The sequence below is a fragment of the Carica papaya genome, chromosome 5 (assembly GCF_054855325.1).
Source record: "Carica papaya isolate Zhongbai chromosome 5, ASM5485532v1, whole genome shotgun sequence".
In the NCBI taxonomy this organism is placed as follows: Eukaryota; Viridiplantae; Streptophyta; class Magnoliopsida; order Brassicales; family Caricaceae; genus Carica; species Carica papaya.
The window spans coordinates 30,700,086-30,715,069 of record NC_142313.1 but is presented as its reverse complement, the minus strand read 5'-3'; the positions used below and the strand labels follow the sequence as shown (position 1 = coordinate 30,715,069).

The 14,984-nt window shown below is 46.6% G+C and overlaps 4 non-coding genes and 25 pseudogenes across 4 annotated transcripts; 16 read left to right on the top strand and 13 right to left on the bottom strand.

The window, feature by feature from the left end:
* The first annotated feature begins 541 nt into the window (after positions 1-541).
* LOC148263294 (5S ribosomal RNA) lies at positions 542-660 on the top strand (annotated as a pseudogene).
* Positions 661-866: 206 nt separating this feature from the next.
* LOC148263293 (5S ribosomal RNA) lies at positions 867-985 on the top strand. The gene has a single exon (XR_015821230.1). It is a non-coding gene; the product is annotated as a 5S ribosomal RNA (ribosomal RNA).
* Positions 986-1,546: 561 nt separating this feature from the next.
* On the top strand, positions 1,547-1,664 carry LOC148263292 (5S ribosomal RNA; annotated as a pseudogene).
* A 203-nt stretch (positions 1,665-1,867) lies between these two features.
* Positions 1,868-1,986, top strand: LOC148263291 (5S ribosomal RNA; annotated as a pseudogene).
* A 207-nt stretch (positions 1,987-2,193) lies between these two features.
* LOC148263290 (5S ribosomal RNA) lies at positions 2,194-2,312 on the top strand. The gene has a single exon (XR_015820581.1). It is a non-coding gene; the product is annotated as a 5S ribosomal RNA (ribosomal RNA).
* A 916-nt stretch (positions 2,313-3,228) lies between these two features.
* Positions 3,229-3,346, top strand: LOC148263289 (5S ribosomal RNA; annotated as a pseudogene).
* Positions 3,347-3,551: 205 nt separating this feature from the next.
* Positions 3,552-3,670, top strand: LOC148263288 (5S ribosomal RNA). Its single transcript, XR_015821060.1, has one exon. It is a non-coding gene; the product is annotated as a 5S ribosomal RNA (ribosomal RNA).
* A 559-nt stretch (positions 3,671-4,229) lies between these two features.
* Positions 4,230-4,348, top strand: LOC148263287 (5S ribosomal RNA; annotated as a pseudogene).
* A 236-nt stretch (positions 4,349-4,584) lies between these two features.
* Positions 4,585-4,703, top strand: LOC148263286 (5S ribosomal RNA; annotated as a pseudogene).
* A 559-nt stretch (positions 4,704-5,262) lies between these two features.
* On the top strand, positions 5,263-5,381 carry LOC148263285 (5S ribosomal RNA; annotated as a pseudogene).
* A 207-nt stretch (positions 5,382-5,588) lies between these two features.
* LOC148263284 (5S ribosomal RNA) lies at positions 5,589-5,707 on the top strand (annotated as a pseudogene).
* A 209-nt stretch (positions 5,708-5,916) lies between these two features.
* Positions 5,917-6,035, top strand: LOC148263283 (5S ribosomal RNA; annotated as a pseudogene).
* A 205-nt stretch (positions 6,036-6,240) lies between these two features.
* Positions 6,241-6,359, top strand: LOC148263282 (5S ribosomal RNA; annotated as a pseudogene).
* A 369-nt stretch (positions 6,360-6,728) lies between these two features.
* On the top strand, positions 6,729-6,846 carry LOC148263281 (5S ribosomal RNA; annotated as a pseudogene).
* Positions 6,847-7,049: 203 nt separating this feature from the next.
* LOC148263280 (5S ribosomal RNA) lies at positions 7,050-7,168 on the top strand (annotated as a pseudogene).
* A 205-nt stretch (positions 7,169-7,373) lies between these two features.
* On the top strand, positions 7,374-7,492 carry LOC148263279 (5S ribosomal RNA; annotated as a pseudogene).
* A 454-nt stretch (positions 7,493-7,946) lies between these two features.
* On the bottom strand, positions 7,947-8,065 carry LOC148263278 (5S ribosomal RNA; annotated as a pseudogene).
* Positions 8,066-8,269: 204 nt separating this feature from the next.
* LOC148263277 (5S ribosomal RNA) lies at positions 8,270-8,388 on the bottom strand (annotated as a pseudogene).
* A 563-nt stretch (positions 8,389-8,951) lies between these two features.
* LOC148263276 (5S ribosomal RNA) lies at positions 8,952-9,070 on the bottom strand (annotated as a pseudogene).
* Positions 9,071-9,279: 209 nt separating this feature from the next.
* On the bottom strand, positions 9,280-9,398 carry LOC148263275 (5S ribosomal RNA; annotated as a pseudogene).
* A 1,241-nt stretch (positions 9,399-10,639) lies between these two features.
* LOC148263274 (5S ribosomal RNA) lies at positions 10,640-10,758 on the bottom strand (annotated as a pseudogene).
* Positions 10,759-11,320: 562 nt separating this feature from the next.
* On the bottom strand, positions 11,321-11,439 carry LOC148263273 (5S ribosomal RNA; annotated as a pseudogene).
* A 209-nt stretch (positions 11,440-11,648) lies between these two features.
* On the bottom strand, positions 11,649-11,767 carry LOC148263272 (5S ribosomal RNA; annotated as a pseudogene).
* A 204-nt stretch (positions 11,768-11,971) lies between these two features.
* On the bottom strand, positions 11,972-12,090 carry LOC148263271 (5S ribosomal RNA). Its single transcript, XR_015819958.1, has one exon. It is a non-coding gene; the product is annotated as a 5S ribosomal RNA (ribosomal RNA).
* Positions 12,091-12,299: 209 nt separating this feature from the next.
* Positions 12,300-12,418, bottom strand: LOC148263270 (5S ribosomal RNA; annotated as a pseudogene).
* A 203-nt stretch (positions 12,419-12,621) lies between these two features.
* LOC148263269 (5S ribosomal RNA) lies at positions 12,622-12,739 on the bottom strand (annotated as a pseudogene).
* A 562-nt stretch (positions 12,740-13,301) lies between these two features.
* On the bottom strand, positions 13,302-13,420 carry LOC148263268 (5S ribosomal RNA; annotated as a pseudogene).
* A 205-nt stretch (positions 13,421-13,625) lies between these two features.
* On the bottom strand, positions 13,626-13,744 carry LOC148263267 (5S ribosomal RNA; annotated as a pseudogene).
* Positions 13,745-14,656: 912 nt separating this feature from the next.
* Positions 14,657-14,775, bottom strand: LOC148263266 (5S ribosomal RNA; annotated as a pseudogene).
* Between the last annotated feature and the right edge of the window lie 209 nt (positions 14,776-14,984).

Here is a 14,984-nt window from a genome sequence, read left to right as displayed (position 1 = left end):
GTTCGACGCTACGCGCGACTGGAACTAGGGTCCGCTGGTTTATACACAAATGTGAGTCAAGAAGCAGGGGCATTTTAATCGATATTAGAACGAGAAGGAGAGGTGCAGTGTGAACGCACAAGGAAACAATTGATGGAAGGGGGAGGAAAGGAGAAGGAGTGTATGTATTTTCAGCACGAAATGAAACAGGTGCGATCATACCAGCACTAATGCATCGGATTCTATCAGAACTCCGTAGGTTTGGGTGCTTGGGCGAGAGTAGTACTAGCATGGGTTACCTCCTGCGAAGTCCTTATATTTGACCCATTTTCTTGTGAAGTCCTCGTGTTGCACCCATTTTTTTACAGATGATTCTTTCGACGTTACGCGCGACTTGAATTATGGTCCTCAGGTTTATTAGCAAATGTGAGTCACGGCGCCGTAGCATTTTACTTGATATTAGAACGAGCATGGGAGGTGCAGTGCGCGCGCACAAGGAAACAAATGGCTTGAGGGGGAAGAAAGGGGAATGAGTTTATGTATTTGCAGCGCCAAATTAAACAGGCGCGATCATAACAGCACTAATGCACCGGATCCCATCAGAACTCCGCAGTTAAGTGTGCTTGGGCGAGATTAGTACTCGGATGGGTGACCTCCTTGGAAGTCCTCGTGTCGCACCAATTTTTTTTTCAAACGGGTCGTTCGACGTTACGCGCTTCTGGAACTAGGGTCCGCTGGTTTATACGCAAATGTGAGTCAAGAAGCAGGGGCATTTTAATCGATATTAGAACGAGAATGTGAGGTGAAGTGTGAACGCACAAGGAAACAAATGACGGGAGGGAGAAGAAATGAGAAGGAGTGTATGTATTTGCAGCGCGAAATTAAACAGGTGCGATCATACTAGCACTAAAGCTCCGGATCCCATCAGAACTCCGTAGTTAAGTGTGCTTGGGTGAGGGTAGTACTCGGATGGGTGACCACCTGGGAAGCCCTCGTGTTGCACCTATTTTTTTTCAGATGGGTTTTACGACGTTACGCGCGAATGGAATTATAATCCGCTGGTTCATTTGCAAAGGTGAGTAACGGTGCTGGGGCATATTACTTGATATTAGAACGAGAAAGAGAGATGCAGAGTGCACGCACAAGGAAACAAATCACGGGAGGGGGGATGGAAGGAGAAAGAGTGTATGTATTTGCAGTGCAGAATGAAACATGAGGGATCATACCTGCACTAATGCAACGAATTCTATCAGAACTCCGCAGTTAAGGGTGCTTGGGCGAGAAAAGTACTCGGATGGGTGACCTCCTGCGAAGTCCTTATATTTCACCCATTTTCTTGGGAGGTCCTCGTGTTGCACCCATCTTTTTGCAGATGACTCTTTCGACGTTACGCGCGACTTGATTTATGGTCCGCAGGTTTATTCGCAAATTTGAGTCACGGCGCCGTGGCATTTTACTTGATATTATAACGAGCACGGGAGGTGCAGTGGGCACGCACAAGGAAACAAATGACGGGAGGAGGAAGAAAAGAGAAGGAGTGTATGTATTTCAAGCGCAAAATTAAACAAGTGGCATCATACCAGCACTAATGCACTGGATCCCATCAGAACTCTGCAGTTAAGTGTATTTGGGCGAGAGCAGTACTCGGATGGGTGACCTCTTGGGAAGTTCTCGTATGGCAACAATTTTTTTTCAGATGGGTCATTCGATGTTACGCGCGACTGGAACTATGGTCCGCTGGTTTATACGCAAATGTGAGTCAAAAATCAGGGGCATTTTTATCGATATTAGAACGAGAAGGAGATGTGCAGTGTGAATGCACAAGGAAACAAATGATGGGAGGGGGGAGGGAAGAAGGAGTGTATGTATTTTCAGCACGAAATTAAACAGGTGCGGTCACACCAGCACAAATGCACCGGATCCCATCTGGACTCCGAAGTTAAGTGTGCTTTGGCGAAAGTAGTACAATGATGGGTTACCTCTTGGGAAGTTCTCGTGTTGCACCCATTTTTTTTTTCAGATGTGCCGTTCGACGTTACGCGCGACTTTAATTATCGTTCACAGATTTATTCGCAAATGTGAGTCACGGCGCCGTGGCATTTTACTTGATATTTGAATGAGAACGAGAGGTGCAGTGCGCACACACAAGGAAACAAATGACGGGAGGGGGAAGAAAGGAGAAGGAGTTTATGTATTTGCAGCGCGAAATTAAACTGGTGCGATCATACCAGCACTAATGCACCGGATCCCATCAGAACTCCGCAGATAAGTGTGCTTGGGCGAGAGTAGTACTCGGATTGGTGACCTCTTGGGAAGTCCTCGTGTCGCACTAATTTTTTTTTTAGACGAGTCGTTCGACTTTACGCGCGACTGGAACTAGGGTCCACTAGTTTATACGCAAATGTGAGTCAAGAAGCAGGAGCATTTTAATCGATATTAGAACGAGAAGGAGGGATGCAGAGTGCACGCACAAGGAAACAAATGACGGGAGGGGTGATGGAGGGAGAAAAAGTGTATGTATTTGCAGCGCAGAATGAAACATGAGCAATCATACCAGCACCAATGCAACGGATTCTATCAGAACTCCGCAAGTTAGGGGTGCTTGGGCGAGAGTAGCACTATGATGGGTGACCTCCTGCGAAGTCCTTATATTTCACCCATTTTCATAGGAAGTCCTCGTGTTGCACCCATTTTTTTGCAGATGATTCTTTCGACGATATGCGCGACTTCAATTATGGTCCTCAGGTTTATTCGCAAATGTGAGTCAAGAAGCAGGGGCATATTAATCGATATTAGAACGAGAAAAAGAGGTGCAGTGTGAACGCACAAGGAAACAAATGATGGGAGGGGGGGGGAAGGAGAAGGAGTGTATGTATTTTCAGCACGAAATGAAACAGGTGCGATCATACCAGCACTAATGCAACAGATTCTATCAGAACTCCGTAGGTAAGGGTGCTTGGGCGAGAGTAGTACTAGCTTGGGTTACCTCCTGCGAAGTCCTTATATTTCACCCATTTTCTTGTGAAGTCCTCGTGTCGCACCAATTTTTTTTCAGACGGGTCGTTCGACATTACGGGCGTCTGGAACTAGGGTCCGCTGGTTTATACGCAAATGTGAGTCAAGAAGCAGGGGCATTTTAATCGATATTAGAACGAGAATGAGAGGTGAAGTGTGAACGCACAAAGAAACAAGTGACGGGAGGGGGAAGAAAGGAGAAGGAGTGTATGTATTTGCAGCGCGAAACTAAACAGGTGCGATCATACCAGCACTAAAGCCCCGGATCCCATCAGAACTCCGCAGTTAAGTGTGCTTGGCGAGATTAGTACTCGGATGGTTGACCTCCTGGGAAGTCCTCGTGTCGCACCAATTTTTTTTCAGACGGGTCGTTCAACGTTACGCGCGTCTGGAACTAGGGTCCGCTGGTTTATACGAAAATATGAGTCAAGAAGCAGGGGCATTTTAATCGAAATTAGAACGAGAATGAGAGGTAAAGTGTGAACGCACAAGGAAACAAATGACGGGAGGGGGAAGAAAGGAGAAGGAGTGTATATATTTGCAGCGCGAAATTAAACAGGTGCGATCATACCAGCACTAAAGCTCCGGATCCCATCAGAACTCCGCAGTTAATTGTGCTTGGGCGAGGGTAGTACTTGGATGGGTGACCACTTGGGAAGCCCTCGTGTTGCACCCATTTTTTTTTGGATGGGTTGTTCGACGTTACGCGCGAATGGAATTATAAACTGCTGGTTCATTTGAAAAAATGAGTCATGGTGCCGGGGAATATTACTTGATATTAGAACGAGAAAGAGAGATGCAGAGTGCACGCACAAGAAAACAAATGACGGGAGGGGGGATGGGAGGAGAAAGAGTGTATGTATTTGCAGTGCAGAATGAAACATAAGGGATCATACCAGCACTAATGCAACGGATTCTATTAGAACTCCGCAGTTAAGGGTGCTTGGGCGAGAAAAGTACTCGGATGGGTGACCTCCTGCGAAGTCCTTATATTTCACCCATTTTCTTGGGAGGTCCTCGTGTTGCACCCATCTTTTTGCAGATGATTCTTTCGACGTTACGCGCGATTTGATTTATGGTCCGCAGGTTTATTCGCAAATGTGAGTCAGGCGCCGTGGCATTTTACTCTATATTAGAACGAGTACGGGAGGTGCAGTGCGCACGCACAAGGAAACAAATTACGGGAGGAGGAAGAAAAGAGAAGGAGTGTATGTATTTGAAGCGCAAAATTAAACAAGTGGCATCATACCAGCACTAATGCACTGGATCCCATCAGAACTCTGCAGTTAAGTGTGCTTAGGCGAGAGTAGTACTAGGATGGGTGACCTCCTGCGAAGTCCTTATATTTCACCCATTTTCTTAGGAATTCCTCGTGTTGCACCCATTTTTTTTACAGATGATTCTTTCGACGATACGCGCGACTTGAAGTTTGGTCCTCAGGTTTATTCGCAAATGTGAGTCACGGCACCGTAGCATTTTACTTGATATTAGAACGAGCACGGGAGGTGCAGTGCGCACGCACAAGGAAACAAATGACGGGAGGGGGAAGAAAGGAGAAGTAGTTTATGTATTTGCGGCGCGGAATTAAAGGGGTGCGATCATACCAGCACTAATGCGCCGGATCCCATCCGAACTCCGCAGTTAAGTGTGCTTTGGCGAGAGTAGTACTCGGATTGGTGACCTCCTGGGAAGTCCTCGTGTCGCACCAATTTTTTTTCAGACGGGTCGTTCGACGTTACGCGCGACTGGAACTAGGGTCCGCTGGTTTATACGCAAATGTGAGTCAAGAAGTAGGGGCATTTTAATCGATATTAGAACGAGAATGAGAGGTGCAGTGTGAACGCACAAGGAAACAATTGATGGGAGGGGGAGGGAAGGAGAAGGAGTGTATGTATTTTCAGCACGAAATGAAACAGGTGCGATCATACCAGCACTAATGCAACGGATTCTATCAGAACTCCGTAGGTAAGGGTGCTTGGGCGAGAGTAGTACTAGCATGGGTTACCTCCTGCGAAGTCCTTATATTTCACCCATTTTCTTGTGAAGTCCTCGTGTTGCACCCATTTTTTTACAGATGATTCTTTCGACGTTACGCGCGACTTGAATTATGGTCCTCAAGTTTATTCGCAAATGTGAGTCACGGCGCTGTAGCATTTTACTTGATATTAGAACGAGAACGGGAGGTGCAGTGCGCACGCACAAGGAAACAAATGACGGGAGGGGGAAGAAAGGGGAATGAGTTTATGTATTTGCAGCGCAAAATTAAACAGCTGCGATCATACCAGCACTAAAGATCCGGATCCCATCAGAACTTCGCAGTTAAGTATGCTTGGACGAGAGTAGTACTCGGATGGGTGTCCACCTGGGAAGCACTCGTGTTGCACATATTTTTTTTTTGGATGGGTTGTACGACGTTACGCGCGAGTGGAATTATAAACCGCTGGTTCATTTGCAAAGGTGAGTCACGGTGCCGGGGCATATTACTTGATATTAGAACGAGAAAGAGAGATGCAGAGTGCACGCACAAGGAAACAAATGACGGGAGAGGGGATAGAAGGAGAAAGAGTGTATGTATTTGCAGTGCAGAATGAAATATGAGGGATCATACCAGCACTAATGCACCGGATCCCATCGGAATTCCGCAGTTAAGTGTGCTTGGGAGAGAGTAGTACTCGGATGGGTGACCTCCTGGGAAGTCCTCTTGTCGCACTAATTTTTTTTTTTTCAGACAGGTCGTTCGACGTTACGCGCGACTGGAACTAGAGTCCGCTGGTTTATACGCAAATGTGAGTCAAGAAGCAGGGGCATTTTAATCGATATTAGAACGAGAATGAGAGCTGAAGTGTGAACGCACAAGGAAACAAATGACGGGAGGGGGAAGAAAGGAGAAGGAGTGTATGTATATGCATCGCGAAATTAAACAGGTGCGATCTTACCAGCACTAAAGCCTCGGATCCCATCAGAACTCCGTAGTTAGGTGTGCTTGGGCGAGAGTAGTACTCGGATGGGTGACCACTTGGGAAGCCCTCGTCTTGCACCTATTTTTTTTCGGATGGGTTGTTCGACGTTAGGCGCGAATGGAATTATAAACCGCTGGTTCATTTGCAAAGGTGAGTCACGGTGCCGGGGCATATTACTTGATATTAGAACGAGAAAGAGAGATGCAGAGTGCACGCACAAGGAAACAAATGACGGGAGGGGGAAGAAAGGAGAAGGAGTTTATGTATTTGCAGCGCGAAATTAATCAGGTGCGATCATACCAGCACTAATGCAACAGATCCCATCATAACTCCGCAATTAAGTGTGCTTGGGCGAGAGTAGTACTCGGATGGGTGACCACTTGGGAAGTCCTCGTGTTGCACCCATTTTTTTGCAGATGATTCTTTCAACGTTACGTGCGACTTGAATTATGGTCCTCAGGTTTATTCGCAAATGTGAGTCACAGCGGTGTAGCATTTTACTTGATATTAGAACGAGAATGGGAGGTGCAGTGCGCACGCACAAGGAAACAAATGGCGGGAAGGGGAAGAAAGGGGAATGAGTTTATGTATTTGCAGCGCAAAATTAAACAGGTGCGATCATACCAGCACTAATGCACCGGATCCCATCAGAACTCCGCAGTGAAGTGTGCTTGGGCGAGAACGAGAGGTACAGTGCGCACGCACAAGGAAACAAATGACGGGAGGGGGAAGAAAGGAGAAGGAGTTTATGTATTTGCAGCGCGGAATTAAACGGGTGGCATCATACCAGCACTGATGCACTGGATCCCATCAGAACTCTGCAGTTAAGTGTGCTTGGGCGTGAGTAGTACTCGGATGGGTGACCTCTTGGGAAATCCTCGTATCGCAACAATTTTTTTTCAGATGGGTCGTTCGACGTTACGCGCGACTGGAACTATGGTCCGCTGGTTTATACGCAAATGTGAGTCAAGAATCAGGAGCATTTTAATCGATATTAGAACGAGAAGGAGAGGTGCAGTGTGAACGCATAAGGAAACAAATGATGGGAGGGGGGAGGGAAGAAGGAGTGCATGTATTTTCAGCACGAAATTAAACAGGTGCGGTCACACCAGCACAAATGCACCAGATCCCATCAGAACTCCGCAGTTAAGTGTGCTTTGGCGAAAGTAGTACAATGATGGGTTACCTCATGGGAAGTCCTCGTGTCGCACCAATTTTTTTTCAGACGGGTCGTTTGACATTACGCACGTCTGGAACTAGGGTCCGCTGGTTTGTATGCAAATTTGAGTCAATAAGGAGGGGCATTTTAATCGATATTAGAACGAGAATGAGAGGTGAAGTGTGAACGCACAAGGAAACAAATGACGGAAGGGGGAAGAAAGAAGAATGAGTGTATGTATTTGCAGTGCGAATTTAAACAGGTGCGATCTTACCAGCACTAAAGCCCCGGATCCCATCAGAACTCCGCAGTTAAGTTTGCTTGGGCGAGAGTAGTACTCGGATGGGTGACCACTTGGGAAGCCCTCGTGTTGCACCTATTTTTTTTCGGATGGGTTTTTCGACGTTACGCACGAATGGAATTATAAACCGCTGGTTCATTTGCAAAGGTGAGTCACGGTGCAGGGGCATATTACTTGATATTAGAACGAGAAAGAGAGATGCAGAGTGCACGCACAAGGAAACAAATGACGGGAGAAGGGATGGAAGGAGAAAGAGTGTATGTATTTGCAGTGCATAATGAAACATGAGGGATCATACCAGTACTAATGCAACAGATTCTATCAGAACTCCGCAGTTAAGGGTGCTTGGGCAAGAGTAGTACTCGGATGGGTGACCACTTCGGAAGTCCTCGTGTTGCACCCATTTTCATGGGAGGTCTTCGTGTTGCACCCATCTTTTTGCAGATGATTCTTTCGACGTTACGCGCGACTTGATTTTTTGTCCGCAGGTTTATTCGCGCGTAACGTCGAACGGCACATCTGAAAAAAAAAAAGGGTGCAACACGAGAACTTCCCAGGAGGTAACCCATCATTGTACTACTTTCGCCAAAGCACACTTAACTGCGGAGTTCTGATGGGATCCGGTGCTTTTGTGCTGGTGTGACCGCACCTGTTTAATTTCGTGCTGAAAATACATACACTCCTTCTGCCCTCCCCCCCTCCCATCATTTGTTTCCTTGTGCGTTCACACTGCACCTCTCCTTCTCGTTCTAATATCGATTAAAATGCCCTTGATTCTTGACTCACATTTGCGTATAAACCAGCGGACCCTAGTTCCAGTCGCGTGTAACGTCGAACGACCCGTTTGAAATAAAATTGGTGCGACACGAAGACTTCCCAGGAGGTCACCCATCCGAGTACTACTCTCACCCAAACTCACTTAACTGCGGAGTTCTGATGGGATCCGGTGCATTAGTGCTGGTATGATCGCACCCGTTTAATTTCGCGCTGCAAATACATAAACTCCTTCTCCTTTCTTCCCCCTCCCGTCATTTGTTTCCTTGTGCGTGCGCACTGCACCTCCCGTGCTCGTTCTAATGTCAAGTAAAATGCTACGGTGCCGTGACTCACATTTGCGAATAAACCTGTGGACCATAATTCAAGTCGCGCGTATCGTCGAAAGAATCATCTGCAAAAAAAAAGGTACAACACGAGGACTTCCTAAGAAAATGGGTGAAATATAAGGACTTCGCAGGAAGTCACCCATCCTAGTGCTACTCTCGCCCAAGCACCCTTAACTTGCAGAGTTTTGATAGAATCCGTTGCATTGGTGCTGGTATGATTGCTCCTGTTTCATTCTGCGCTGCAAATACATACACTTTTTCTCCCTCCATCCCCCCTCCCGTCATTTGTTTCCTTGTGCGTGCACTCTACATCTCTCTTTCTCGTTCTAATATCGATTAAAATGCCCCTGCTTCTTGACTCACATTTGCGTATAAACCAGCGAACCCTAGTTCCATTCGCGCGTAACGTCGAACGACCCGTTTGAAAAAAAAAATTAATGCGGCACGAGGACTTCCCAAGAGGTCACCCATCCGAGTACTACTCTCGCCCAAACACACTTAACTGCGGAGTTCTGATGGGATCCGGTGAATTAGTGCTGGTATGATCGCACCTGTTTAATTTTGCGCTGCAAATACATAAACTCCTTCTCCTTTCTTCCCCCTCCCGTCTTTTGTTTCCTTGTGCGTGCACACTGCACCTCTCGTTCTCGTTCAAATATTAAGTAAAATGCCACAACGCCGTGACTCACATTTGCGAATAAATTTGCGGACCAAAATTAAAGTCGCGCGTAACGTCGAACGGAACATCTGAAAAAAAGAAAATGGGTGCAACACGAGAAGTTCCCACGAGGTAACCCATCATTGTACTACTTTCGCTAAAGCACACTTAACTGCGGAGTTCTGATGGGATCCGGCGCATTTGTGATTGTATGATCGCACCTATTTAATTTCGCGCTGCAAATACATACACTCATTCCCCTTTCTTCCCCCTCCCGTCATTTGTTTCCTTGTGCGTGCGCACTGCACCTCCCGTTCTCGTTCTAATATCAAGTAAAATGCCACGACGCCGTGACTCACATTTGCGAATAAACCTGAGGACCATAATTCAAGTCGCGCATAACGCCGAAAGAATCGTCTGCAAAAAAAATGGGTGCAACACAAGGACTTCAGAAGAAAATGGTTGAAATATAAGGACTTCGCAGGAGGTAACCCATGCTAGTACTACTCTCGCCAAAGCACCCTTACCTACGGAGTTCTGAGAGAATCCGTTGCATTTGTGCTGGTTTGATCGCACTTGTTTCATTTCGTGCTGAAAATACATACACTCCTTCTCCTTCCCTCCTTCTCCCATCAATTGTTTCCTTGTGCGTTCACACTGCACATCTCCTTCTCGTTCTAATATCGATTAAAATGCCCCTGCTTCTTGACTCACATTTGCGTATAAACCAGCAGACCATAGTTCCAGTCGTGCGTAATGTCGAACGACCCGTTTGAAAAAAAATTATTGCGACACGAGGACTTCCCAGGAGGTCACCCATCCGAGTACTACTCTCGCCCAAGCACACTTAACTGCAGGGTTCTGATGGGATCCAGTGCATTAGCACTTGTATGATGCCACTTGTTTAATTTTGCGCTTCAAATACATATACTCCTTATCTTTTCTTCCTCCTCCCGTCATTTATTTTCTTGTGCGTGCGCACAGCACCTCCAGTTCTCGTTCTAATATCAAGTAAAATGCCACGACGCCGTGACTCACATTTGCGAATAAACCTGCGGACCATAAATCAAGTCGCGCGTAACGTCGAAAGAATCATCTGCAAAAAGATGGGTGCAACACGAGGACCTCCCAAGAAAATGGGTGAAATATAAGGACTTCGCAGGAGGTCACCCATCCTAGTGCTACTCTCGCCCAAGCACCCTTAACTTGCGGAGTTCTTGTAGAATCCGTTGCATTGGTGCTGGTATGATTGCTCATGTTTCATTCTGCGCTGCAAATACATACACTTTTTCTCCCTCCATCCCCCCTCCTGTTTGTTTTTACCTTGTGCGTGCACTCTGCATCTCTCCTTCTCGTTCTAATATCGATTAAAATGCCCCTGCTTCTTGACTCACATTTGCGTATAAACCAGCGGACCCTAGTTCCAGTCGCGCGTAACGTCGAACGACCCGTCTGAAAAAATAATTAGTGCAACACTAGGAATTCCTAGGAGGTCACACATCCGAGTACTACTCTCGCCCAAGCACACTTAACTGCAGAGTTCTAATGGGATCCGGTGCATTAGTGCTGGTATGATCACACCTGTTTAATTTCCCGCTGCAAATACATAAACTCATTCCCCTTTCGTCCCCCTCTGGTCATTTGTTTCCTTATGCGTGCGCACTGCAGCTCCCGTTCTCGTTCTAATATCAAGTAAAATGTTACAGCGCCGTGACTCACATTTACGAATAAACCTGAGGACCATAATTCAAGTCGCGCGTAACGTCAAAAGAATTATCTGCAAAAAATCGGTGCAATACGAGGACTTCCTAAGAAAATGGGTGAAATATAAGGAATTCGCAGGAGGTCACCCATCCTAGTGCTACTCTCGCCCAAGCACCCTTAACTTTCGGGGTTCTGATAGAATCCGTTGCATTGGTGCTGGTATGATTGCTCATGTTTCATTCTGCGCTGTAAATACATAAACTTTTTCATCATCCATCCCCCCTCCCGTCATTTGTTTCCTTGTGCGTGCACTCTGCATCTCTCCTTCTCGTTCTAATATCGATTAAAATGCCCCTGCTTCTTGACTCACATTTGCGTATAAACCAGTGGACCCTAGTTCCAGTCGCGCGTAACGTCGAACAACCCGTCTGAAAAAAAAAATTAGTGCGACACGAGGACTTCCCAGGATGTCACCCATCCAAGTACTACTCTCGCCCAAGCACACTTAACTACAGAGTTCTGATGGGATCCGGTGCATTAGTGCTGGTTTGATCGCACCCGTTTAAGTTTGCGCTGCAAATACATAAACTACTTCTCCGTTCTTCCCCCTCCCGTCATTTGTTTCCTTGTGTGTGCGCACTGCACCTCTCGTTCTCGTTCAAATATCAAGTAAAATGCCACAGCGCCGTGACTCACATTTGCGAATAAATCTGCGGACCATAATTAAAGTTGCGCGTAACGTCGAACGGCACATCTGAAAAAAAGAAAGTGGGTGCAACAAGAGAACTTCCCAGGAGGTAACCCATCATTGTACTACTTTCGTCAAAGCACACTTAACTGCGGAGTTCTGATGGGATCCGGTGCATTTATGCTGGTGTGACCGCACCTGTTTAATTTCAGGCTGAAAATACATACATTCCTTCTTCCCTCCCCCCCTCCCATCATTTGTTTCCTTGTGCATTCACACTGCACCTCTCTTTCTCGTTCTAATATCGATTAAAATGGCCCAGATTCTTGACTCACATTTGCGTATAAACCAGCGGATTATAGTTCCAGCGCGCGTAACGTCGAACAACCCGTCTGAAAAAAAAAATAGTGCGACACGAGGACTTCCCAGGAGGTCACCCATCCAAGTACTACTCTCGCCCAAGCACACTTATCTGCGGAGTTCTGATGGGATCCGGTGCATTAGTGCTGGTTTGATCGCACCCGTTTAATTTCGCACTGCAAATACATAAACTCCTTCTCCTTTCTTCCCCCTCCCGTCATTTGTTTCCCTGTGCGTGCGCACTGCACCTCTCGTTCTCGTTCAAAAATCAAGTAAAATTCCACGGCGCCGTAACTCACATTTTCGAATAAACCTGCGGACCATAATTAAAGTCGCATGTAACGTCGAACAACACATCTGAAAAAAAGAAAATGGGTGCAACACGAGAACTTCCCAGGAGGTAACCCATCATTGTACTACTTTCGCCAAAGAACACTTAACTGCGGAGTTCTGATGGGATCCGGTGCATTTGTGCTGGTGTGACCGCACCTGTTTAATTTCGTGCTGAAAATACATACACTCCTTCTTCCCTCCCCCCTCCCATCATTTGTTTCCTTGTGCGTTCACACTGCACCTCTCCTTCTCGTTCTAATATCGATTAAAATGCCCCTGATTCTTGACTCACATTTGCGTATAAACCAGCGGACCATAGTTCTAGTCGCGCCTAACGTCGAACGACCCATCTGAAAAAAAATTATTGCGATACGAGGACTTCCCAAGAGGTCACCCATCCGAGTACTACTCTCGCCCAAGCACACTTAACTGTAGAGTTCTGTTGGGATCCAGTGCAGTAGTGCTGGTATGATGCCACTTGTTTAATTTTGCGCTTCAATTACATACACTCATTCTCATTTCTTCCTCATCCCAGTCATTTGTTTCCTTGTGCGTGCGCACTGCACCTCCTGTACTCGTTCTAATATCAAGTAAAATGTCACGGCGCCGTGACTCACATTTGCAAATAAACCTTGGGACCATAAATCAAGTCGCGCATAACGTCGAAGGAATCATCTGCAAAAAGACGGGTGCAACACGAAGACCTCCCAAGAAAATGGGTGAAATATAAGGACTTCGCAGGAGGCCACCCATCCGAGTACTTTTTTCGCCCAAGCACCCTTAACTGCGGAGTTCTGATAGAATCCGTTGCATTAGTGCTGGTATGATCCCTCATGTTTCATTCTGCACTGCAAATACACACACTCTTTCTCCTCCCATCTCCCCTCCCGTCATTTGTTTCCTTGTGCATGCACTCTGCATCTCTCTTTCTCATTCTAATATCAAGTAATATGCCCCGGCACGGTGACTCACCTTTGCAAATGAACCAGTGGTTTATAATTCCATTCGCGTGTAATGTCGAACAACCCATCCAAAAAAAAATAGGTGCAACACGAGGGATTCCCAAGTCGTCACCCATCCGAGTACTACGCTCGCCCAAGCACACTTAACTGCGGAGTTCTGATGGGATCCGGAGCTTTAGTGCTGGTAAGATCGCACCTGTTTAATTTCGCGCTGCAAATACATACACTCCTTCTCCTTTCTTCCCCCTCTCGTCATTTGTTTCCTTGTGCGTTCACACTTCACCTCTCATTCTCGTTTTAATATCGATTAAAATGCCCCTACTTCTTGACTCACATTTGCGTATAAACTAGTGGACCCTAGTTCCAGACGCGCGTAACGTCGAAAGACCCGTCTGAAAGAAAATTGGTGCGACACGAGGACTTCCCAGGAGGTCACCCATCCGAGTACTACTCTTGCTCGAGCACACATAACTGCGGAGTTCTGATGGGATCCGGTGCATTAGTGCTGGTATGATCGCACCCGTTTAATTCCGCGCTGCAAATACATAAACTCCATCTCCTTTCTTCCCCCTCCCGTCATTTGTTTCCTTGTGCGTGCGCACTGCACCTCCCGTTCTCGTTCTAATATCAAGAAAATGCTACAGCACCGTGACTCACATTTGCGAATACACCTGAGAACCATAATTCAAGTCGCGCGTAACATCGAAAGAATAATCTACAAAAAAATGGGTGCAACACGAGGACTTCACAAGAAAATGGGTGAAATATAAGGACTTCGCAGGAGGTAAGCCATGCTAGTACTACTCTCGCCCAAGCACCCTTACCTACGGAGTTCTGATAGAATCTGTTGCATTTGTGCTGGTATGATCGCACCTGTTTCATTTCACGCTGCAAATACATACACTCCTTCTCCTTTCTTCCCCCTCCCATCATTTGTTTCCTTGTGCGTGCGCACTGCACCTCTCGTTCTCGTTCAAATATCAAGTAAAATGCCACGGCGCCGTGACTCACATTTGCGAATAAACCTGAGGACCATAATTCAAGTCGCGCGTAACGTCGAAAGAATCATCTGCAAAAAAATGGGTGCAATACGAGGACTTCACAAGAAAATTGGTGAAATATAAGGACTTCGTAGGAGGTAACCCATGCTAGTACTACTCTCGCCCAAGCACCCTTACCTGCGGAGTTCTGATAGAATCCGTTGCATTAGTGCTGGTATGATCGCATCTGTTTCATTTCGTGCATAAAATACATACACTCCTTCTCTTTCCCTCCCCCTCCCATCAATTGTTTCCTTGTGCGTTCACACTGCACCTCTCCCTCTCGTTCTAATATCGATTAAAATGCCTCTGCTTCTTGACTCATATTTGCGTATAAACCAACGGACCATAGTTCCAGTCGCGCGTAACGTCGAACGACCCGTCTGAAAAAAAATTGGTGCGACACGAGGACTTACCAGGAGGTCACCCATCCGAGTACTACTCTCGCCCAAGCGCACTTAACTGCGGAGTTCTGATGGGTTCCGGTGCATTAGTGCTGGTATGATCGCAGCCGTTTAATTCCGTGCTGCAAATACATAAACTCCTTCTCCTTTCCTCCCCCTCCCGTCATTTGTTTCCTTGTGCGTGCGCACTGCACCTCTCGTTCTCGTTCAAATATCAAGTAAAATGCCACGGTGCCGTGACTCACATTTGCGAATAAATCTGCGGACCATAATTAAAGTCGCGCGTAACATCGAACGGCACATCTAAAAAAAAGAAAA